Here is a 25,946-nt window from a genome sequence, read left to right on the forward strand (position 1 = left end):
TCCAAGAAAACAGGCCTGAGGCCTGCAGAGGGTGGAAGGCTGTATTGTCAGGGAACTCTGGAAGTTGCAGACTAAGGCCAAGAGCTGCTTTGGTGACCAAGTGATTCAGATAGTGATATGATTTGGCTGTGTCCCCACCCTAATCTCATCTTTAATTCCCACTTATTCTAGGAGGGACCTGGTGGGAAGTAATTGAATCATGGGGGTAGGTCTTTCCCATGCTGTTCTTATGATAGTGAACAAGTCTCATGAGATCTGATGGTTTTAAAAAGAGGAATTACCCTGCGCAAGCTCTCTTTCTTCATGTACTGCCATCCATGTAAGACATGACTTGCTCTTCCTTGCCTTCTGCCATGATCATGATGCTTCTCCAGTCGTGTTGAACTGTAAGTCCTTTAAACCTCTTTCTTTTGTAAATTGTCCAGACTCGAGTATATCTTTATCAGCAGCATGAAAACAAACTAATATAGTAAATTGGTACCAGTAGAGTGGGATGCTACTGAAAAGATACCTGAAAATGGGGAAGCAACTTTGGAACTGGGTAACAGGCAGAGGTTGGAACAGTTCAGAGGGTTCAGAAGACAGGAAAATGTGGGAAGGTTTGAAACTTCCTAGAGACTTGTTGAATGGCTTTGACCAAAGTGCTGATAATGATACGGACATTATCCAAGTTGAGGTGGTCTCAGATGGAGATGAGGAACTTGTTAGGAACTGGATCAAAGGTGACTCTTGTTATATTTTAGCAAAGAGACTGGTGGTATTTTGCCCTTACCATAGAGATGTATGGAACTTTAAACTTGAGAGAGATGATTTAGGGTATCTGGCAGAAGAAATTTCTAAGCAGTAAAATATTCAAGAGGTTACTTGGGTGCTGTTAAAGGCATTCAGTTTTAAAAGGGAAACAGAGCATAAAAGTTCAGAAAATTTGCTGCCTGAAAATGCAATATGAAAGAAAATCCCATTTTCTGAGAAGAAATTCAAGCTGGCTACAGTTTTTGCATAAGTAATAAGGGTCCAAATGTTAATCACCAAGACTGTGGAGAAAATGTCTCCAGAACATGTCAGAGAACTTTGTGGCAGCTCCTCCCATCACAGGTCCAGAGACATAAAAGGAAAAAAATTGTTTCATTGGCTGGGTCAAGGCGTGCTGTATGTAGTCTAGGGACTTGGTGCCCTGCGTTGCAAGCCATGACTAAAAGGGGGCCAAGGTACATCTCAGGCTGTGGTTCAGAGAGTGAAAGTCTTAAGCCTTGGCAGTTTCCACGTGGTGCTGAGCCTGCGGGTGCACAGAAGTCAAGAATTAAGGTTTGGGAACCTACGCCTAGGTTATAGAGGATGTATGGAGATGCCTGGATGTCCAGGCAGAAGTTTGCTGCAGGAGCAGGGAACTCATGAAGAACCTCTGCTAGGGGAGTGTGGAAGGGAAATGTGGGGTGGGAGCCCCCACCCAGAGTCCCCACTGGGGTGCTCCCTGTGAGAAGACAGCCACCATCCTCTAGACCCCAGAATGGTAGATCCATTGACAGCTTGCACTGTGCACCTGGAAAAGCCACATTCAACACCACCCCATGAAAGCAGCCAGGAGGGAGGCTGTATCCTGCAAAACCACAGGAGCAGAGCTGTCCAAGGCCCTAGGAACCTACTTCTTGCATCAGCATGACACATATGGGAGACATGGAATCATTTTGGCCAATTCCTCCCATTTGGAATGAGTGTATTTATCCAATGCCTATACCCCCATTGTATCTAGGAAGTAAGTAACTTGTTTTTGATTTTACAGGCTCATAGGTGGAAGGGGCTTGCCTTGTCTCAGATGAGAGGTTGGACTGTGGACTTTTGAGTTCATATTGAAATGAGTTAAGACGTTGGGGAACTGTTGGGAAGGCATGATTGGTTTTAAATTGTAAGGAAAGGAGATTTGGGAGGAACCAGAAGTAGAATAATATTGTTTGGCTGTGTTCCCACCCAGGTCTCATCTTGAATTCCCACGTGTTGTAAGACAGACCCAGTGGGAGTTAATTGAATGATGGGGACAGGTCTTTCCTATGCTGTTCTCATGACAGTGAACAAGTCTCATGAGATCTAGTGGTTTTACACAGAGGAGTTCTCCTGCACAAGCTCTCTCTCTTTGCCAACTGCCATCAATGTAAGATGTGACTTGCTCCTCCTTGCCTTCCACCATGATTGTGAGGCCTCTCCAGCCATGTGGAACTGTAAGTCCATTAAACCTCTTTCTTTCGTAAATTGCCCAGTCTCGGGTATGTTCAGCATCATGAAAATGGACTAATACAATTAGGGAAAGAAAGGGAGGCTTTCTTTACTTTTTCAAGGAATACAGTGTGGCTTTGGCACATAGAAGACCCCAGAAATACAGCACTGTTTGACACCTGGAGAGTTGACAGCCTTAAGGGTGCTAGGAGGCAATAGATATATTAATGGGGACAAATGGCAGTGGTAGGATGGGTCCTCTCAAGATGGCTTTGGATAGGAGTGAAAGACCATAGAGAAAGGCAAGTCCTAAGGACCCTCCAGAACCATTAGTTTTTTAGTAGTGTGCCCATACAGACAATTGCCTGAGCTGGGAGAGTAAGAGAGTGGAAAGCGTGCACTACCAATAATTACCCAGGGACAGCTGGAACTTCTCAGAGAAACAGCCTCACAGCCACCCCACATTTATTTAAGTTTTATAAAAAGTACATGTATTTAGGATGTACAATGGGATGTTTTGATATGTATATATACATTAAACATTACTATAGTTAGCTAATTAATATATCCATTTCTTCACATAGCTACCATTTTTTTGTGTGTGTGGTGAAACCAGTTAAAATCTACTCCTTTAGCAAATTTCAAGTATAAAATACAGTATTATTAATTATAGTCCCTGATACAGTTAGGCTTTGTGTCCCCACCCAAATCTCATTTTGAATTGTAGTTGCCACAATCCCCATGTGTCATGGAGGGACCCAGTGGGATGTAATTGAATCATGGAGGTGGTTTCTGCCATGCTGTTCTCATGATAATGAATGAGTTCTCACAAGATCTGATGGTTTTATAAGAGATTTTTTCCCTCTTCACTCTGTACTTTTTTCTCTCCTGCCACCACTTGAAGAAGGACATGTTTGCTTCCCCTTCTGCCATGATTGTTAAGTATCCTGAGACGTCCCCAGCCATATGAGTTGTGAAGTCAATTAAACTCTTTCCTTTATAAATTACCCAGTCTCAGGTATTTCTTCATAGCAGGGTGAAAAAAAATACAGTCCCTATGCTATGCATTAGATCTCTCGAACTTGTTCACCCTGTGTAATTGAAACTTCATACCTTTCAACTAATACCTCCCTGTTCTCTGCCTCCTATCTACCACTATTCTACTCTGTTTCTATGAGTTGGACTGTTTTAGATTCCTCATATCAGTAGTATCATGTATTATTTGTCCCTTTGTGTCTAGCTTATTTTACTTAGTATAGTGTCCTCCAGGTTCATCTAGGTTGTCACAATTGACAAGACTTTCTTCTTTTTAAAAGCTGAATAATATTCAATTGTATATGCATATCACATTTTCTTTATCTATTCATCAATTGATGGACACTAAGATTGTTTTCATATCTTGGCTATTGTGAATAATACCGCAATGAACAAGGGAGTGCAGACACTCTTTCACAAACAGATTTCATTCCCTTAGGTTATGTCCTCAGAAATGGGATTACTGGATCATTTGGTTGTTCTATTTTTAATTCCCGTGAGCAATCTGCAGACTGTTTTCCATAATAGCTATACCAATTTACATTCCCATCAAATGTGTGCCAGAGTTCCCTTTTCTTCACACCCTCACCAATGCTTGCTCTCTTGTCTTTTGGTAATGGCCATTCTAACAGCTATAAAGTGATATCTCATTGTAGTTTTAATATGCATTTTCCTGATGATTAGTGATGTCAAGTACCTTTTAATATATTTGTTGGCCATTTGTAAGTCTTCTTCAGAAAAGCGCCTATTTATTTTCTTTGCTCATTTTTAAATGAATTGTTTTTTTAAAAAATAATATTGAGTTGTAGGAGATTCTTATGTAATTTGGATATCAATCCTTTATCAGATATATGGTTTGCAAATATTTTTTCTTATTCCATGGTTGCCTTTTTATTTTGTTGTTTCTTTCGTTGCACAGAAGTTTTTTCATTTGATATAGTTCCACTTATTTATTTTTGCTTTTTATGCCTGTGCTTTTGATGTCAAATCCCACCCAAAAATTGCCAAGACCAATATCGAGAAGACTTTATGTTTCCTTCTAGGAGTCTTATGTTTCAGGTCTTATGTTTAAATCTTTAATCAATTTTGAACTGTTTTATTTGTGAGTGGTGTAAGACGAGGCTCCAATTTCATTATTTTGTATGTGGATATCCAGTTTTTCCAACACCATTTATTGAAGAGACTATCCTTTCTTTGTTGCATGTTCTTGCTGCTCTTGTCAAAAATTATTTGACAGTATGTGTGTAGGTTTATTTTTGGGCTCTCTATTCTGCTCCATTGATCTATATGTCTTTTTTAATTCCAGTGCCATGCTGTTTTGATTACTAAAGCTTTGTAATATAATTTAAAATCAGAATGTATGAAATCTCCACCTTTGTTCTTCTTTCTCAAGATTTCCTTGGCTATTTGATGTCTATTGTGGTTCCATATGAATTTCAGGATTTTTTTCTATTTCTGTGAAAAAAAGCCTTTGCAATTTTGATGGGGATTGCATTGAATCTGTAGATTGTTTTTGACAATCACCCTACTCTTTAGAAGCCTGTGGTACTGTGAGCACAGCAATCCCTTTCAGGGCTGACCCTAATCATAAGCACACTGGGCAACAATCTTTTATTGATTTGAATTGTATTAGAGGTAGGCTATAGAGGACAATAAAGTTCTTTGCTTTGATTTTAGGTTTAACCTTTAGAAAAATGCCCTATAGGCTTATTTACATGATCTAGACTTTTGCCTTGGGATTGAGGGTCCCTTCAGTACAGCGTTCTCTTTGTTGACACAATACGAGGACTACGGGAAAATACACAAGTGCTAACTCTTCAGGGGCTGGGGGCCCTAGCTGGGAGAAAAGTGATCTTCTTCCATTAGACTATCAATGTTGGTTGGGTTGATAGAATAGCAAGTGATCACCTTTGATACCATATCCTCAGGGGATAAAAGTTCAATAGAGGGAATTGGTACTGGGAAGGAGATTGTTAGACACTTGTCTTGGTCTAACCCAAAGTTGAGGGATAGGGAATAGAGGCTGGGGGCATTGCTGAGAAAGAGTCTCAAAAAAGGACACAAAGGGAATCTAAGATGCAATATGTCTACTTATCAAGGGTCCTCAGAAGCAACCTCAACCTTTCTTATATCCAGAGGGAAACTGAGCAAAGGAAGTAAGAAATATTTCATTTCTCTTCTTGGCTATGTAACCATCCTTTTCCAGGAATCAGGATGTCTAGCTTCTCTGAAAGGTATTAAGTTCCAAATATGAAACTGATGACAGAGATGCCATCCTGTTTTATTATTCTAGGGTCTCTCTTCCTGCTACTATGGAAGAATGGAAAGTTTGGCTCTCAGAGGATTTTTATGAGAATCAGAAAAGCTTATACCAGCAGCCCCAGCAAGCACTATTTCTGAGGCTGTCTCAGGTCCTCTAACTTTTCTATTCTTAGTTTTCATTTTTCGCAGGTACACAGGAGTTACGTATGTTTATAAGGTACATGAGATATTTTGGTACTGGCATACAGTGTGTAATAATCTCGTAAGGGTAAATGGGACATCCATCACCTCAAGGCATTAATCATTTCTTTGTGCTACAAGCATTCCAGTTATATTCTTTTGGTTATTCTAAAATGTAAAATACATTATTTTTGACTGTAGTCACCCTGTTATGCTATTAAATACTAGATCTTATTCATGCTATCTATTTTTGTACTCTTTAACCATTCCCACTACTCATCCCTCCACCCCTGCCACTAACCTCTGAGGCCTCTTGTAACCATCACTTTACTCTCTATCTCCACGAATTTAATTGTGTTAATTTTTAGCTCTCATGGATAAGTGAGAACATGCAAAATTTATCTTTCTGTGCTTGATTTATTTCACTTAACATAGTGACCTCCAGTTCCATCCATGTTATTGCAAATGACAGGATCTCATTCGTTTTCATGGCTGAATAGTATTCATTGTGTATATATACCACATTTTCTTTATCCATTTGTCTGTGATGAACGCTCAGTTTGTCTCCAAGTCTTGGCTATTGTGAACAGAGCTGCAATAAACATGGGGGTGAAGATATCTCTTCAATATGCTGATGTCCTTTCTTTTGGATAGATACCTAGCGGTGAGATTGCTGGATCGTATGGCAGTTTTATTTCTAGATTTTTGAGGAACCTCCATAATGTGCTCCATAGCAGTTGTACTAATTGACATTCCCACCAATAGTGTACGAGGGTTCCTTTTTCTCCACATCTTTACCAGCATTTATTTTTGCCTGTCTTTTGAATAAAAGACATTTTAACTGTGGTGAGATAATATCTCATTGTAGCTTTGTTGTGCCTTTCTTTGATGATCAATGACATTGAGCCCCTTTTCATATATCTGTTTGTCATTGTATGTCTTCTTTTAAAAAATGTCTATTCAGACCTTTTGCCCATTTTTAAATTGGATTATTGGATTTTTTTTTTCCTGTAGAATTGTTTGAGCTGCTTATATATGCTGATTATTAATCCCTTGTCAGATGGATAGTTTGCAAAAATTTTCTCAAATTCTGTGAATTGTCTCTTCATTTTGTGGATTGTTTCCTTCACGGTACAGAAGTTGTCAACTTGATCTGATCCCAATTGTTCATTTTTGCTTTGGTTGCCTATGCTTGTGGGGTATTACTCAAGAAATCTTTGCCTAGCCCAATGGCTGGGGGAGTTTCCCCAATGTTTTCTTTTAGTAATTTCATAGTTTGAGGTCTTAGATTTAGGACTTTAATGCATTTTTATTTGATTTTTGTATATGATGAGAGATAGGGATCTAATTTCATTCTTCAGCATATGGATATGCAGTTTTCTCAAGGATAATTTGACTCCTCTCTTTCCAGTTTAGATGCCTTTTATTTCTTTATCTTGTCTGAGTACTCTAGCTAGGATCTCCAGTACTATGTTGAATAACAGTGGTGAACGTGGGCATCCTTGTCATGTTCCAGATGTTAGAGGAAAAGCTTTCAGTTTTCCCCATTCAGTAGGATACTAGATGTGGGTCTGTTATATATGGCTTTTATTATGTTGGGGTATGTTCCTTCTACACCCATTTTTTAAATCATAAAGAGATGTTGAATTTTGTGAAATGTTTTCCAGCATCAGTCAAAATGATCATATGATTTTTATCCTTTATTCTGTTGATGCAGTTGTCACATTGATTAGTGTATGCTGAACCATTTTTGCATCCCTGGGATAAATCTCACTTGGTCATAATGAATGATCCTTCTAATTTATTGTTGAATTTGATTTGCTAGTATTTTGTTGAGAATTTTTGCATCAATATTTATCAGAGGTATTGACCTGTGGTTTTTCTTTTGTGATGTATCTTTGATTTTGGTTTCAGAGTAATAATGGCCTTGTAGAATGAGTTTGGAAGTGTTCCCTCCTCCTCTATTTTTTGAATAATTTGAATAGGATTAGTATTAATTTTTAAAAAATGTTTGGTAAAATTCAGCAGTGAAGCCATCAGATCCCAGGCTCTTTCTTGCTGGAATGTTTTTATTATGGCTTTAATCTCATCACTAGTTATTGATCTGTTCATGTTTTGAGTTTCTTCCTGGTTCAATCATGGTAGGTTGTAAATGTCCAGAAATTCATCCATTTCTCCTAGGTTATCTGATTATTGGCATATAGTTACTGATACTAGCCTCTAATGATCCTTTGAATTGTGTAATATCTGTTGTAATATCTCCTTTTTCACCTCTGTTTTTATTTATTTGGGACTCCTTTCTTTTTTCTTACTTAGTCTGGCTAAATATTTGTCAATTTTGTTTATCTTTTTAAAAAACAACTTCTCATTTTATTGATTTATTGTATTTTTTGTTTCAATTTTATTTATTTCTGCTCTGATGTTTATTATGTATTTGTTTTACTAGTTTTGGGTGTGGTTTGCTCTTGCTCTTCTAGTTAAGATGCATTGTTGTGTTGTTTATTTAAACCTTTTCGAGTTTTTTGATGTAGGTGCTTATTGCTATAAACTTCTCTCTTAGTACTGTTTTCACTGTATCCTATAGGTTCTGATATGTTGTGTTTCCATTTTTATTTTCTTCAATAAATTTTTAAAATTTCTTCTTAATTTCTTTATTGACTCACTGGTCATTTAAAAGCATGTTGTTTAATATCCATGTGTTCCTATAGTTTTAAAAATTCCTGTTGTTATTGATTTCTAGTTTTATTACATATGTTCAGAGAAGATGCTTCACATTATTTTAATTTTCTGAATTTTATAAGACTGGTTTTGTGACCTAACATATCGTCTTGAGAATTATCCAAGTGCTAAGGAGACAAATGTGTTTTCTGCTGCTGTTATATGAAATGTTATGCAAATATCTAGTATGTACATTTGGTCTATAGTGCAGATTAAATTTGATGTTTCCTTATTGATTTTCTGTCTAAATGATCTGTTCAATGCCCAAAGTGGGGTCTTAAAGTCTCCAGTCATAAATTTAACAGGGTCTATTTCCTTCTTCCTTCTTTAGCTCTAATAATATTTGCTTTATATATCTGAGTGCTTCAGTGTTGGGTGCATATATATTTACAATTGTTATATACTCTTGCTGAATTGACACTTGTCGTTATGTAATGACCTTCTTTGTGTCTTTTCATAGCTTTTTGTCTTGATATCTATTTTGTTTGATATGAATATAGCTATTCCTGCTTATTTTTAGTTACCATTCGCATGGAATATCTTTCTCCCTCCCTTTCTTTTTAGTCTCTGTGTGTCTTTACAGGTGAAGTGGTTTTTTCATAGGCAACAAATGAATTTTTTTTTTAATCCATTCAGCCACTCTGTGTCTTTTCATTGGAGAGGTTAATCCATTTACATTCCATGTTATTGTTGATAAGTAAGGACTTACTCCTGCCATTTTTGTATTTGTTTTCTGGTTGCTGTGTACTCTTCTCTTTCTTTTTTCCTTTGTTCTTGTCTTCTTCTTAATGAGGGTGATTTTCTCTGGGGGTATATTTTAATTTCTTGCTTTTTATTTTTTATGTATTTGTTGTATGTGTTTTGATTTGTGGTTACCATGAGGCTTGCAGATACTATTTTATAACCCATTATTTTAAACTGATGGCAACTTAGCACAGATTGCATAAACAATCTAACAAGAAGAAAGCTAACAAGATGTTTACACTTTAACTTCATCCCCCCATATTTTAACTTTTTGTTGTTTCTATTTATACCTTATTGTACTGAATATGTCTTAAAAAGTTGTTGTAGTTATTATTATTATGATTTTTTGAGACAGAGTCTCGCTCTGTCACCCAGGCTAGAGTGCAGTGGTGTGATCTCAGCTCACTGCAAGCTCTGCCTCCCGGATTCATGCCATTCTCCTGCCTCAGCCTCCCAAGTAGCTGGGACTACAGGCGCCTGCCATCATGCATAATGTTTTGTATTTTTAGTAGAGACGGGGTTTCACCGTGTTAGCCAGGATGGTGTCGATCTCCTGACCTCATGATCCGCCCTCCTTAGCCTCCCAAAATGCTGGGATTACAGGCGTGAGCCACTGCGCCTGGCCTGTAGTTATTTTATTTTATTTTTGTTTATCAGTTCACCTTTTAGTCTTTTTACTCAAGATATGAGAAGTTTACACACCACAATTACAGTGTTATAATATTCTATGTTTTTCTATGTACTTACTATTACCCATGAGTTGTGTACCTTCAGATGATTTCATTTTGCTCATTAACATCCTTTACTTTCATATTGAAAAATTTCTTTTAACATTTCTTGTAGGATAGGTTTGGTGTTGATGAAATCCCTCAGTTTTTATTTGTCTGAGAAAATCTTTATTTCTTCTTAATGTTTGAAGGATATTTTCATTGGATACACTATTTTAGGATAAAAGTTTTTTCCTTCAACACTTTAAATATGTCACGCCAGTCCCTCTTGGCCTATAAGGTTTTCATTGAGAAGTCTGCTGCCAGACATACTCGAGCTCAGTTGTACATTACTTTTTCTCTCTTGCTGCTTTTAAGATTCTTCTTTTGTCTTTGATCTTTGGAAGTTTGATTATTAAATGCTTTTAGGTAGTCTTCTTTGGGCTAAATCTGCCTGCTGGTCTATAACCTTCTTTTACTTGAATATTGATATCATTCTCTAGGTTTGTGAAGTTCTGTTATTATTGCTTCAAATGAACTTTCTATCCTGATTTCTCCCTACCTCCTCTTTATGGCCAATAACTCTTAGATTTGCCCACTTTGAGGTTGTTTTCTAGGTCTTCTAAGTATGCTTCATTCTTTTCTGTTTTATTTTCTTTTGTCTCCTCTGACTGTGCATTTTCAATTAGCCTGTCTTCAAGCTCACTAATTCCTTCCTCTGCTTGATGAATTCTGCTGTCAAGCGACTCTAATGCAGTCTTCAGTTTGTCAGCTGCAGTTTTCAGCTCCAGAATTTCTGCTTGATTCTTTTTAATTGTTTAAATATCTGTTTAATGTATCTGATAGGATTCTGAATTTCTTCTCTGTGTTATCTTGAATTTTGTTGGGTTTTCTCAAAATAGCTATTTTGAATGCTCTGTCTGAGAGGTCACATATCTCAATTTCTCCAGGATTGTTCCCTTGTGCTTTATTTAGTTTTGTGAGGTCATGTTTCCTGGATAGTCACCACACTTGTAGATGTTCATTGGTGTCTGAGCATTGAAGCATTAGGCATTTATTGTAGTCTTTTCAGTCTGGGCTTTTTTTTTGTACTCATCCTTCTTGGGAAGGCTTTCCAGGTGTTTGAAGGAAATTTGGTGCTGTGATTTAAGTATTTGGTAACTGCAGCCATATCTGCATTATGGGGCACATTAAGCCCAGCAACCCTTTGGCTCTTGCAGATGTGTAGAGGTGCCACCTTGGTGATCTTGGATAAGACAGAGAAGAATTCCCTGGTTTACCAGGCAGTTACTCTTGTTCTCTTCCCTTGCTTTCTCCCAAACAAATGGAGTCTATCAGTTCCAAGCTCCCTGGAGCTTGGATAGGGCTAACACAATCAACCCTATGACCACCACCACTGGGAGTGTGCTGGCTCAGACCTGAAGCCAGCAGAACAGTGGGTCTTGCCCAATGCTCATGGTAACCACTGCTTGGCTACCCTCTTTGTTTGCTCAAGGTCCTAGGGCTCCACAATCAGTGGGTGGTGAGGCCAGTTAGGCTTGTGTTCTTCCATTCAGGGTAGCAAATTAATCCTGGCCCCTAATGGGTCCAGAGAGGCCATGTGGGAGCCAGTGCCTGGAGTCAGAAATCTTAGGGATCTACTTGGTGCTCTCTTCTACTGCAGCTGAGTTGGCACCCAAACCACAAGAAAGAATCCCACTCTTCCTTCTACTTTTCACAAGCAGAGGAGTGTCCCCATAGCCACTGACATTCCAGGTCCATAGTGAGAACTGCCTGGCTACTGCTGATGTTCACTCAAGGCCCAAAGACTCTTTAGTCAGCCTGTGGTGAATGCTGCTAGTCCTGGGATTCTGATTCTGCCTTCAGGAAGGTGGGCTCTCATCTGACCCAGGGCAGTTCAAGACATCCTGTCCAAGAGCCAAGGCCTGGAAGAACATACTTAGGGCTGTACCCCACTGTGGCCTAGCTGGTACCTAAGATGCAAGACAAAGTCCCGTTTATTCTTCCTTCTCCTTTTCTTTTATTCTCTTTTTTATTTTAACCATATATATTTTTAGACTTAAAAAAAATATACATTACCCTGTTTTCTTAAAGACTAATCAACAGGATGCTTATTAAAGTCTTAATTTTACACATAAATTATAGTGCCATTGTTTTATTGAAGCCATCATTGATTTTATTGAAGAATTATAAATATAACATTAGATCTAGAATGTTTTTCAAAATAAATGTGATTGTAAATATAGGGAACCTATGTAAGAAGCATTGGGTTTTTAGCATAAATATTTCTTTTCTTTCTTTTTTTATACTTTAAGTTCTGGGATACATGTGCAGAATGTGCAGGTTTGTTACATAAGCATACACGTGCCATGGTGGTTTGCTGCACCCATCAACCTGTCATCTACATTAGGTATTTCTCCTCATGCTATCCCTCCCCTTGCTCTCCACCCTCAGACAGGCCCCAGTGTGTGATGTTCCCCTCCCCATGCCCATATGTTCTCATTGTTCAACTCCCACTTATGAGTGAGAACATGCAGTGTTTGGTTTTTTGTTACTGTGTTAATTTGCTAAGAATGATGGTTTCCAGCTTCATCCAAGTCCCTGCAAAGGACAGGAACTCATCCTTTTTTATGGCTGCATAGTATCATGATAGATACCTGCCACTTTTCTTTATCCAGTCTATCATTGATGGACATTTGGGTTGGTTCCAAGTCTTTGCTATTGTGAATAGTGCTGCAGTAAACATATGTGTGTATGTGTCTTTATAGTAGAATGATAGATAATCCTTTGGGTTTATACCCAGTAATGGCATTGCTGGGTCAAATAGTATTTCTGGTTCTAGACCCTTGAGAATCACCACACTGTCTTCCATAATGGTTGAACTAATTTACACTCCCACCAATAGTGTAAAAGTGTTCCTATTTCTCCATATCCTCTCCAGCATCTGTTGTTTCCTGACATTTTAGTGATCACCATTCTAAGTGATGTGAGATGATATCTCATTATGGTTTTGATTTGCATTTCTCTAATGACCAGTGATGATTAGCTTTCTTTGTTGGCTGCATAAATGTCTTCTTTTGAGAAGTGTCTGTTCATAACTTTTGCCCACTTTTTGATGGAGCTGTTTGTTTTTTTTCCTGTAAATTTGTTTAAGTTCTTTGTAGATTCTGGATACTAGCCGTTTGTCAGATGGATAGATTTTTCTCCCATTCTGTAGGTTGCCTGTTCACTCTGATGATAGTTTCTTTTGCTTTGCAGAAGCTCTTTAGTTTAATTAGATCTCATTTGTCAATTTTGGCTTTTGTTGTCATTGCTTTTGGTATTTTAGTCATGAAGTCTTTGCCCATGCCTATGTCCTGAATGGTATTGTCTAGGTTTTCTTCTAGGGATTTTATGGTTTTAGGTCTTAATATTTAAGTCTTTAATATAACTTGAGTTAATTTTTTGTAAGGTGTGAGGAAGGAGTCCAGTTTCAGTTTTCTGCATATGGCTAGCCAGTTTTCCATCACCATTTATTAAATAGGAAATACTCTCCCCATTGCTTGTTTTTGTCAGGTTTATCAAAGATTAGATGGTTGCAGATGTGTGGCATTATTTCTGAGGCCTCTGTTCTGTTCCATTGGTCTATATATTTGTTTTGGTATTAGCACCATGCTGTTTTGGTTACTGTAGCCTTGTAGTATAGTTTAAAGTCAGGTAGCGTGATGTCTATAGCTTTATTCTTTTTGTTTAGGATTGTCTTGGCTATACGGGCTCTTTTTTTGTTCCATATGTAATTTAAGGTAGTTTTTTCTTGTTCTGTGAAGAACATCAGTAGTAGCTTGATGGAATAGCATTGAATCTATAAATTTCTTTGGGCAGTATGGCCATTTTCACGATATTGATTCTTCCTATCCATGAGCATGAAATGTTTTTTCATTTGTTTGTATCCTTTCTTATATCCATGAGCAGTGGTTTGTTATTCTTCTTGAAGAGGTCCTTCACATCCCTTGTATGTTGTGTTCCTAGGTATTTTATTCTCTTTGTAGAAATTGCTAATGGGAGTTCACACATAATTTGTCTCTCTGCTTGTCTATTATTTATGTATAGAAATGCTTGTGACTTTTGCACTTTGATTTTGTATCCTGAGACTTTACTGAAGTTGCTTATCAGCTTAAGGAGGTTTTGAACTGAGATGATGGGGTTTTCTAAATATACAATCATATTATCTGCAAACAGAGACAATTTGACTTCCTCTCTTTCTATTTTAATACATTTATTTCTTTCTCATGCCTGATTGCTTTGGCCAGAAATTCCAATACTGTGTTGAACAGGAGTGATGAGAGAGGCCATGTTTTGTTTTGGGCTGGTTTTCAAAGGGAATGCTTCTAGCATTTGCCAATCCAGTATGACGTTGACTATGAGTTTGTCATAAATAGCTCTTATTATTTTGAGATACCTTTCATTAATACCTAGTTTATTTAGAGTTTTTAGTATAAAGTGTTGTTGAATTTTCTTGAAGGCCTTTTCTGCATCTATTGAAATAATCATATTGTTTTTGTCATTGGTTCTGTTTATGTGATGGATTATGTTTATTAATTTGCATGTACTGAACCAGCTTTGCATCCCAGGGATAAAGCAGACTTGATCATGGTGGATAAGCTTTTTGAAATGCTAGTGCACTCAGTTTTCCAGCATTTTATTGAGGATTTTTGCGTCAATGTTCATCAGGGTTATTGACCTGAAATTTTCTTTTTTGTTGTGTCTCTGCCAGGTTTTGGTATCAGGATGATGCTGGCCTCATAAAATGAGTTAGGGAGGAGTCCCTCTTTTTCTATTGTTTGAAATAGTTTCAAAAGAAATGATACCAGCTCCTCTTTGTACCTCTGGTAGAATTCGACTGTGAATCCATCTGGACCTGGACTGTTTTTGGTTGGTAGACTATTAGTTACTGCCTCAATTTCAGAACTTGTTATTGGTCTATTCAGGGATCAGGTTTAGTTTTGGGAGGGTATATATGTCCAGGGATTTATCCATTTCTTCTAGATTTTCTAGTTTACTAGCATAGAGGTATTTATAATATTCTCTGATGGTAGTTTGTATTTCTGTGTGATCAGTGGTGATATCCTCTTTATCATTTTTTATTGTGTCTATTTGATTCTTCTCTCTTTTCTTCTTTATTAGTCTGGCCAGTGATCTCTCTATTTCATTAATCTATTTAAAAAAAAACAGCTTCTTAGTTCATTGATTTTTCGAAGGGTTTTTCATGTCTCTATCTCCTTCAGTTCTGCTCTGATTTTAGTTATTTCGTGTCTTCTGCTAACTTTTGAATTTGTTTGCTCTTGCTTCTCTAGTTCTCCTCACCTACTTACACATTTTAATAGTGAAAGCATTTGAAATATATTCTTCTAGCAATTTTAAAATATTCAGTACATTATTATTAACTACGGTTACCATGCTGTGCAATAGATCTCTAAAACTTATTCCTCTGTCTAACCGGAACTCTGTGTTCATTTGACCATCATCTTCCCATTCCTCACCCCCTACTCCTCACTTGCCTCTGGTAATCACCATTTTACTCTTTACTCTGAGCTCAACTTTTTAAGATTTTTACATATGAGTGAGGTCATACAGTACTTGTCTTTCTGTATCTGGCTTATTTCACTTAGCATAACATCCTCCAGTTGATCCATGTTGTCCCAAAAGTTATTCAACTTTGATGCCTCTCCCTCACCTCCTCTCTCTGCCTGCAGGGACACAGGAATCTAAGAACCAGGTCTGCTTTCTCACTATTTTATCTCCAGGGCCTGTCAGACTTGAATGCATGAAGTACAGAATTTGAGCAGTTGGTAAGTCCAGTTACCTCAGTTTCCGTTTCTTTCTGCACATACGCATTTATTATGCATCTGTGATTTGAAAGGTGCCATGGGGAGAATGACTTAGCTATATAAAATCTCGGAAATGGTAGCTGGAAATTTGTTTGTAAAGAGAGTGGTCAGTAAGTTTAGTTTGGCTTAAATATACAGTCTGAACCATTGTGTTACTGAGAAAGAGAATAAGTAGGTGGAAAGCATTAAGAAGCAGTCAATAGAGTTTTGAAGTCCACAGTTTTGTGATGGTTGTGACACAAATTAACTCAGAGCTGCAGCAGGCCTTTGCACAAAGAGACATCAGCCTGATATTTGTAACTAAAAATAGTTAAAATTTATTTGGCTGTAGTGGTGGGCAGGTGAGGAGATAGAGCAGAATGTGGGAAAAGAGTAAGAGAAAAAGAGAAAGATTTGAAGATAAAAAATCATCTAATGAGAATCCAAATAAAATTCAATAAACTTCTCAATGGCAGACACTATTGGCTACCTACCTCAGAGACACCCAACTTTATTCCTTCCTAGCAGAATCCTGGGCTTATTCTGGTATCATTCCTTCTTGCATGAGTTTCTGAGGAGGTCAAGCTTATTGGCAAACCCAAGAGGTAAACTAAAAGTGGCCTAAGCCAATTTTGGTGCTACTCTTGTTAGAATGTGTCTAGTTCTGGCCAGTGAGGAGAGATTGTTTGAAGGAATTCTGAGAAAGTTTTTCTCTTTGTTTTTTACTTTTGAAAGTTTGACTATGATATATCTAGGTGAGAATCTCTTTGAACCTATTCTACTGAAATATTGTTGGGCTTCTTGGGTGTGTAAATTAATGTTTTTTCATCAAAATTGGGAAATTTTAAATCACTATTTCATCAAATACTTGTTTATGCTTGCCCATTTCCCCCTCTCTTTCAAACATCTATTATGCATATATTGTTACATTAATGGTATTTCACAGGTTTCTGAGGCTCTGTTTGCTTTTATTCATTAATTTTTCTTCTGTTTCTTAGACTAGGTAATCTTTATTAACCTAACTTCAAGTTTATGAATTATTTGCTCTAATAGCTCAAGTCTGTTGTTGACATCCTGTAATGATTTCTATATTCATTTCAGTTATTTATTTATTCACTCCAAATATTTATTTGAGTTTAACATTTTTATGATTTCTACCTCTTTATTGATATTATTTATTTGATAAGACATAGTTGTGATACTTTCCTCTAATTCCTGAAACATTTTTTTTCTTTAATTCTTTAAACATATTTATAATAACTGCTTTAAAGTTTTTGTCTAGTCAATCAACATCTGGGACCCTTCAAAGCTAATTTCTGTTACCATCTCCCTTCATGTATGGGCCATACTTCCCTGTTTCTTTGCATGTATTTTTCTTTTTCTTCCCTGAAAATTGGAATTTTCTTGTATTTATTTATTTAAAAAATCCTTAACTTTTTAAAAGTTAATATGTTCAGTATTGGAAACTGAAAGACATCAGAATCAAAGAACAAAATTATTCACAGTCACAAGCGGTTTACAGTTTGAGGTATCCTTCTAGGTCCTCTGTGTTTATAGATACAACATCCAAATTTTATGAGATTGAGATTGTACAGTATGTATCATACTTTTTCAAACATTGTGAATATTTGCTAATTCAAAATTCCAAAGATATGAGAGTGTTTTGATAATCAAAAATATACTATACCAACTCAATTTGTTAGAAAAAAATGCAATCCCACCATTCTTGGGACAAAAATTTCATAGAAGACAAAAATCACAACATGTCTCTAGATAAAAGTATTGGTAGAGTTACCTCAAACCAGCCTTCCCTTAATGCTCAATTTAAAATTAAACAGAAATCAGCAGAGTACACTAAGTATATTGTTTCTAAGAGAATTCATGATCAGATCTATAACATCAAAATATTAGCAAGAAGGTATGTTTCCATTGAATTACTTAATGTATTCCTGCAGTACAGCCAAAAGAGATGTGCATACATGGATGACTATTGTCAAAATGTAAATATAAACACCTCTAGATATGTCCCTGCCTTTATACTTCCTTCTTCCCCTCTGCTGCTAACCTAATTAACAAGTTCTGACATACACTGGTCAGAGGTGGTTTAACAATTTCATGTTCAAGATTCATCTTTTCTATAAAGTATAGCAAAAAGATAGTTATAAATTGGCCAATTCACTAGCTCTATTTTTTATCATACTTGTTACCTCAGGACATCTATAAAGGTTAGATGTTGCAAAATAATGAACTTTGTCCGTAATAAACACAGGCACTTTAGTAGAAATGCACATAGAGACCTACAGTTGTAATCTAAAACCATCTTCTAGATATGGAGATAAAAGCAAACAGTCTTTCCCTTTACCCTTCCTCTTCTTCCTCTTCCACCATTCCAGTGACTAAATAGAGTTACGTCTAGCTACAAGAGATGGATTAACAAAGGTCCACTCCCACAAGACAGCCCTTCCCAAAAACAAACAAAAGAATATTTATAAAGGAATTATTTCACTATCTCTAATTTTAACATACTTTGAGCATTAGGACTTGTTTACCCTTTAATACACAATATTAATTAAAATGCACACACAGAACAGTGGTTAGACCATCTGAACTAATCTAACTCATAGGCACAGAACCTTTCTCTTTCGCTACCTGCTACTGCTTAGTAAACAGTCAGCATACTCTCCAAGACTTCAAGTTTAACAATGCTATTCCCAAATCTGACTGTGTGAAATAACAAAAATTACTTCAGTCCTTTACTTTTAACATATGTTGTATGCTTTTATTATTTTTTAAATTTTTATTATTTATTTATTTTTAAAATTATACTTTATGTTCTAGGGTACATGTGCACAACGTGCAGGTTTGTTACATATATATACATGTGCCATGTTGGTGTGCTGCACTCATTAACTCGTCATTTACATTAGGTATATGTCCTAATACTATCCCTCCTGCATCCTCGCACTCCACAACAGGCCCCGGTATGTGATGTTCCCCTTCCTGTGTCTAAGGGTTCTCATTGTTCAATTCTCACCTATGAGTGAGAACATGCAGTGTTTGGTTTTCTGTTCTTGTGATAGTTTGCTGAGAATGATGGTTTCCAGCTGCATCCATGTCCCTACAAAGGACATGAACTCATCCTTTTTTATGGCTGCATAGTATTCCATGGTGTATATGTGCCACATTTTCTTTATCCAGTCTCTCATTGATGGACATTTGGGTTGGTTCCAAGTCTTTGCTGTTGTGAATAGTGCTGCAATAAACATACGTGTGCATGTGTCTTTATAGCAGCATGACTTATAATCCTTTGGGTATATACCCAGTAGTGGGATGACTGGGTCAAATGGTATTTCTAGTTCTAGATCCTTGAGGAATTGCCACACTGTCTCCCACAATGGTTGAACTAGTGTACATTCCCACCAACAGTGTAAAAGTGTTCCTATTTCTCCACATCCTCTCCAGCACCTGTTGTTTCCTGACTTTTTAATGATTGCCATTCTAACTGGTGTGAGATGGTATCTCATTGTGGTTTTGATTTGCATTTCTCTGATGGTGAGTGACGATGAGCATTTTTTCACGTGTCTGTTGGTTGCATAAATGTGTTCTTTTGAGAAGTGTCTGTTCATATCCTTTGCCCACTTTTTGATGGGGTTGTTTTTTCTTGTAAATTTGTTTGAGTTCTTTGTAGATTCTGGATATTAGCCCTTTGTCAGATGAGTAGATTGCAAAAATTGTCTCCCATTCTGTAGGTTGCCTGTTCACTCTGATGGTAGTTTCTTTTGCTGTGCAGAAGCTTTTCAGTTTAATTAGATCCCATTTGTCAATTTTGGCTTTTGCTGCCGTTGCTTTTGGTGTTTTAGACATGAAGTCTTTGCCCATGCCTATGTCCTGAATGGTACTACCTAGATTTTCCTCTAGGGTTTTTATGGTTTTAGGTCTAACATTTAAGTCTCTAATCCATCTTGAATTAATTTTTGTATAAAGTGTAAGGAAGGGATCCAGTTTCAGCTTTCTACTTACGGCTAGTCAGTTTTCCCAGCACCATTTATTAAATATGGAATCCTTTCCCCATTTCTTGTTTTTGTCAGGTTTGTCAAAGATCAGATGGTTGCAGATGTGTGGTATTATTTCTGAGGGCTCTATTCTGTTCCATTGATCTCTCTCTCTGTTTGGGTACCAGTACCATGCTGTTTTGGTTACTGTAGCCTTGTAGTATAGTTTGAAGTCAGGTAGTGTGATGCCTCCAGCTTTGTTCTTTGTATGTTTTTAAACATCTACAAAGACTAGATGTTTCAAATAGGACATAAATTTTCCACCATATACACAGTAGCATTGAATAAATGGTACACATATATGGCAAAAAATATAATTTGAAAGTGTCTTCTAAACAAGAAAGAGTCTGATCTAGAACCCTTCCCCTTCCTACCTCTATTGACTCAGTGAACAGGTATAAGCATCTGTAATGTTTAGAGATTTTAACAATTTCATTTCCACAAGAAAGATGGTGTTTTTAAGAACAGTCTTTCCTAGAATTTTAACACAAGGTGTACTCAATATATTAGTTTACTAACTCTACTTTTGTCATATACTGGCAACCTCTTTAACATGTAGAAAGACTAGATGTTGCAAATTAGGACTTGTTTGTCTTATATACACTATATACTAGCAAAGTAAATGTACAGATGTAAGGGACAATGGTCAATTGTGCCTCACCATTGGTATAAAGTCCTTTGTACTTTCTTCTTCCTCCATGACACAGCACAATTAGAATACTGTGCACTGCTCAGAGAAGTGGTGTGATCAATTTCCAGAAAATGTTTTTTTCTATGACTCTTAACAAAAGAAAAGCTACAAAATGTGTTATTTACTACCTGTACTTTTAACCTACTTTGTGTGCTTCTAAACATCTAGAAAGACTAGATGTGAAAACTGGAGATTTTAGATGCTACAATGTGGCAACTCTGGAATAAGATATCTAACACCCCTGCTTTCTGGATTTGCTGTTGTTGCTGTTTTGTTGTTGTCTGTTTGTTTGGTGACTTTTCTGGACTAATTTTTTAGCATTTGTATTTCTTGCAGCATATAACCACTAAAGTCTGTGCTTATTTTGTTTTGTTTTGTTTTTTATTATTTTTAAATTCTTATTTTATTTTTAAGCCTTGCTTCCTAGCAGTTGAATCTGGGTCACCACAGCTTATCACCACAGCTTAGTGGTCAGCAACTGATTGGTCAAATATTTCCTTAAATGCTTTGAACCACTAAGTATTCCTACTTTTGATGCGGAGCTGGTGTGTTTGTGTGTGTGTGTTGGGGGCAGACCTTCAACTCTCAAGTAGTTTATGAGTCTGTGTTAGCCTTTACTTCCTGTTAGAGTGAGTGATGGGAGCCCTTTCTGGTCTTTCTGAAACAGGAAATTTTCCCTGACCCCTTCACGGGCCTCATGATAGGGGTGCTTCGCTCACTCAGCCCACAGCTCTCAATCACTTGTGGGAGCCAGAGCACGCAGGTGAGCAGGTACAGAAGCTGGAATGAATGCTTCTGGGTGCTAGCAGGAGTAAAACTCTGTGCAGGCCCCATGGCAACATCTAGCGGGGAGTACCCATGACTTCTGAAGCCCAAGAGGGCATACAGTGCCCTTTTAACTTTGCCATCCATGGATGGTGTTAATGCTAAACAGCTTAGTGAGCCCTCTGCCTTTTTATATGAGGTGGTTACTCTCTACCAGTGAGGGCAGAGGGTCAGTGTGACAGTCTTTAGCATCTGCACCTGTGGCGCCCAAGCTCTTGTTCAGTGTTCAGGAAAAATCAGGTCACATGAACTAATTGAAGGATGGTTAATGCAAGGGATTTTATTGCCATCAGAAGTAACTTTCAGCAGGAAGGGGAGCTGGAAAGGGGATAGAGCAGAAAGGTATTCTTCCCCTGAAGTCTGGCTGTCTCCTGCTGGACTTTTCTCCAAAGTCCTGCCATCAAGTCATCCCTCTGAAGCCAAACTGCTTCTCTCTGACATTCAGCTGTTATTCTCTTCTTCCCTTCTCTGCTCTCTATCAGTGGAGCCTGCTGTTTTTATGGGTACAGGATGGGGGTGGATCAGGCTAGAGGTGTTTGGAAAAGGCAACATTCTGGCAGGAAAAATGGAGATGTAAAGTTCTCACTTCTGGCTGTAGTTCCAGGCTTGAGGGTGGGCCCCTTGCCAGGGACCCCAACCTTTTCTGCCTTGAATATATCTGTTTCATGCTTCTATTATTTCTTTGGACAGGAGCATGGTCTGCACATGTGCGTGGTCTTCTAGATCCCTAGGAATATGTCAGAACTTTTCAAAGTCATCTATAGAAATCTTATTCTCTAGATCTTCCATATACATTTTTTTCCCCAGGCTTTTATTTGCTCCAACTGGTAAAATATCCTTTGTCAAATGGAAGGTTAAAAAATTGAAGCTGATTAGTTTCCTCAAAGCCCTGGGGTCAAAACTTTTCCTGTGGAGCTGATCTCTGAGTCTGGTCAAATAGACAATACTCTGTGGATGAGGCTACTCTGGGGAACTGTGAGTCAGGTCAAAAAGTAACCGTGGTTTGGCAATAGGATTTTTTCAGGAGCTCCAAACCCTGTCTGCCTCTCTGGTGGCTGTTAGGCTAGTAGATTTCAAGGCCTGCCATGAAACTGAGGAGGGGGTAGATGGGAGTAACCCAAGTAAAAACTTTATTGTCCCTGGTCTTCTTATCAAGTTCAGCAGTTTTTCAGTTCTTCAGATGTTGTAAGCCTTTGATCAATTTCCAGAGATCAAAAAGTTGTTTTTGATAGTTTTGCCAGTATTTTCATGACTTTCATAGAAGAATGGATTTATGGAGGTCCCGCCTCTGCTATTCCAGGGGTCTTGCCTCCACCAAGTAGTTTCATCTTATTTTGTTTTGATTGTTTCTCTCTTCATGGGCAAAATAACCAGGAAGGCTCATTTCTCAATGCAATAAATTTAGGTCAGGATTCATTTGTAACTCTGGCCAAAGACTCTATTTTTCTGTACTAAAATGATTATAGTTCCATGGAAGAAAAAATTCTATCCATAGTGTCTATCCTTGGAACCAGAGATCCTTTGTTTTTCATGTCTAGAATGTAGGAGTGGTGTGAACATTCCAAGCATTCTGGATGCTATCCAGTAATATCAATTAAAACAGAAAGAATGTACAACAAATATTTGTGGTAGAGAATCTAACATTTATTGAGCATTTAGTATATGCCATTTCATTAGAAAAGTATGTTCTTAACCAATGCATAGTATTTAAACAGTGAATTATTCTATTAGATTCTTATATCAGAGGTAAGGGAGAATTACTAGGTAAGAAGATGCTTAGAGGCCACTTTAATTACTACTCCCCCCCCACTATAATTATCACTCATTTCTATGTGTAACTGAGACTGTTATGTGTAAATGTGTGGAAAATAATAAAAGTTGAACAAATATGTTGATACATATATACATTTAAGTTTTGCTCATTTTTACTTTTGTAGATGCTGCAAATTTGCTTTTGATCTCCTTTTTTATTTGGCCCCAAGCTCTTTAGCTATTTCTTTTAATGATATAAATATTGCGGGTACAAGCCCATCTCTATACACAGCACATGCTCAGGAAGTTGTTGACTTACTAATAGTCTACTTTGAAATTCAGTCTGAGCCTGGAACATGCCAAGGTTATTCCCTTGAAAAAATTTCGTCGTAGTAGACAAAAAATAAAATTTGTATCATTGTTGTGTGGAAATTATCTACAAATTCGTTTTACATTATAAGCTGAGGCATCAATGCCTAAAATATATCCAAAATGCAGCAAAGATGAAGCAAGTATTTTTATTCTTCTTTGCTATTCATAATAAACAAAATTATATCTACAAACGTAAGCCCATGTAGTTACCCAGGAAAAACAATTTCTATTGTACATCACATGTCACCTTTCATTTCTCTTTCTCACCCCTTTGATTTTGCTCCCACCCCCATCTTACCCTAGCATGTTGGAGTTACACATCACACTGAGAGTAGACAGTACTGGAAAGAAGGTAAGTGGGAAACTGAAGAGAGTTTGGGCTACAGCATGCTGAGGCAGACTGATGTCCAAGTGAGGCAGAAAAAGCAGAGAATTCTAAGATTATTAATTTTCCCAAATATTCTAAGAGTGTGTGACAATCTTTACTATGTATCTTAGCATTGCACAGGAACCTTGGAGAAAGTGCAGACAGAAGTCACTTCTAGATCATGTTCCTGATTCTGCTTTCTGTCTGCTATGGTTTGAATGTTTGTTCCCTCCAAAACTTGTGTTGAAATCTAGTTACCATTGTGACAATGTTAAGACGTGGGAAATTAGAGGTGGTTGAGTGCTCATGAGTGGGATTGATCCTGTTATAAAAGGGAGGGTTCAGCCCCCATTTTCTCCTTCTTATGATTGAAAAACTAAATGGGCTGGCATTAATATTAAAGGTTTTCTTGTCTGTGTTCAATATCTTCAGGTTCATTAAAAAAATCAATTCATTAGCAGCTTCTAAAGTAGGAGCAATGAACTAATGAAAAGGCAGAGTCTTCTTTGATAGCTAACCAGGTAGAGTGAAAGAATTAATTTGCATCACCTGAAGCTCAAATTTAGAGTCTAGGGCAGCTTTCTGCATTATGTAGAAAATGTGAGATATATGAAAATAATGATGAGTTTAAAACTTAATCTTCTGGTTCTAACAAAATTGTAAGTTTGCCTGTTTGTAATTTAGTCTCATGACCTCTACTAACCACTGAAAATAGATTATTAATATTTTCTCTTTGCTCCCATGGCATTTTTAAAATTTTCCATAAGTTATTGGGGTACAGGTGGTATTTAGTTACATGAGTAAGTTCTTTAGTGGTAATTTATGAGATTTTGGTGCACCCGTCACCCGAGCAGTATACATAGTACCATATTTGTAGTCTTTTATCCCTTGCTCCCCTCCGACTCTTGCTCTTAAGTCCCCAAAGTCCATTGTGTCATTCTTATGCCTTTGTGTCCTCCTAGCTTAGCTCCCACATATCACTGAGAACATACAATGTTTGGTTTTCCATTCCTGAGTTACTTCACTTAGAGTAATAGTCTCCAGTCTCAGGCAGGTGTCACTGCAAATGCTGTTAATTCATTCCTTTTTATGGCAGCATAGTGTTCCATCATACATATATACCCTTTACTTTAAGTTTATGTGAGTCCTTATGTGTTAGGTGAGTCTCCTGAAGGCAGTAGATAGTTGGTTGGTGAGTTCATATCCACTCCTCAGTTCTGTATCTTTTAAGTGGAGCATTTAGTCCATTTACATTTATTGTTAGTATTGAAATGTGAGGTACCATTGCTTTCCTCGTGCTCTTTGTTGCCTACATACTTTTTTGGTTTTGTTTTTTGTTTTTGCTTTTTACCTTGTATTTTTGTTTTATAGTTCCTGTGTGATTTATGCTTTAAGGTGGTTCTATTTTGATGTGTTTCCAGGATTTGTTTCAAGATTTAGAGCTCCTTTTAGCAGTCCTCATAGTGGTGGCTTGGTAATGGCGAGTTCTCTCAGCATTTGTTTGTCTGAAAATGAGTGTATCTTTCTATCATATATGATGCTTAGTTTCACTGGATACAAAATTCTTGGCTGATAATTGTTTTGTCTGAAGAGGCTGAAGATAGATCCCCAATCCCTTCTAGCTTGTAGGATTTCTGCAGAGAAATCTGCTCTTAATCTGATAGGTTTTCCTTTTTAGGTTGCCTGATGCTTCTGTCTCACAGCTCTTAAGATTCTTTCCTTTGTCTTAACTTTTGATAACCTGATGACAATGTGCCTAGGAGAAGATCTTTTTGTGATAAATTTCCCAGGTGTTCTTTGTGCTTCTTGTATTTGGATGTCTAGGTTGCTCACAAGACTGGGGAAGTTTTCCTTGATTATTCCCCCAAATATGATTTCCAGGCTTTTACAATTCTCTTCTTTCTGAGGTACACTGATTATTCTTAGGTTTGGTCATTTAACATAATCCGAGACTTCTTGGAGGCTTTGTTCATATTTTTTAAATTATTTTTTCTTTCTCTTTGTTGAATTGGGTTAATTCAAAGACTTTGTGTCCGAGTTCTGAATTTCTTTCTACTTATATTGCTGAGACTTTCCAGAGCATTTTGCATTTCTAAAGATGCATCCAAAGTTTCCTGAATTTTTAATTTTTTTTTTCGTTAAGCTATCTATTTCCATGAATAATTCTCCCTTCACGTTGTATATAAT

The sequence above is a fragment of the Mandrillus leucophaeus genome, unplaced genomic scaffold, assembly GCF_000951045.1.
Source record: "Mandrillus leucophaeus isolate KB7577 unplaced genomic scaffold, Mleu.le_1.0 Scaffold1066, whole genome shotgun sequence".
Lineage (NCBI taxonomy): Eukaryota > Metazoa > Chordata > Mammalia > Primates > Cercopithecidae > Mandrillus > Mandrillus leucophaeus.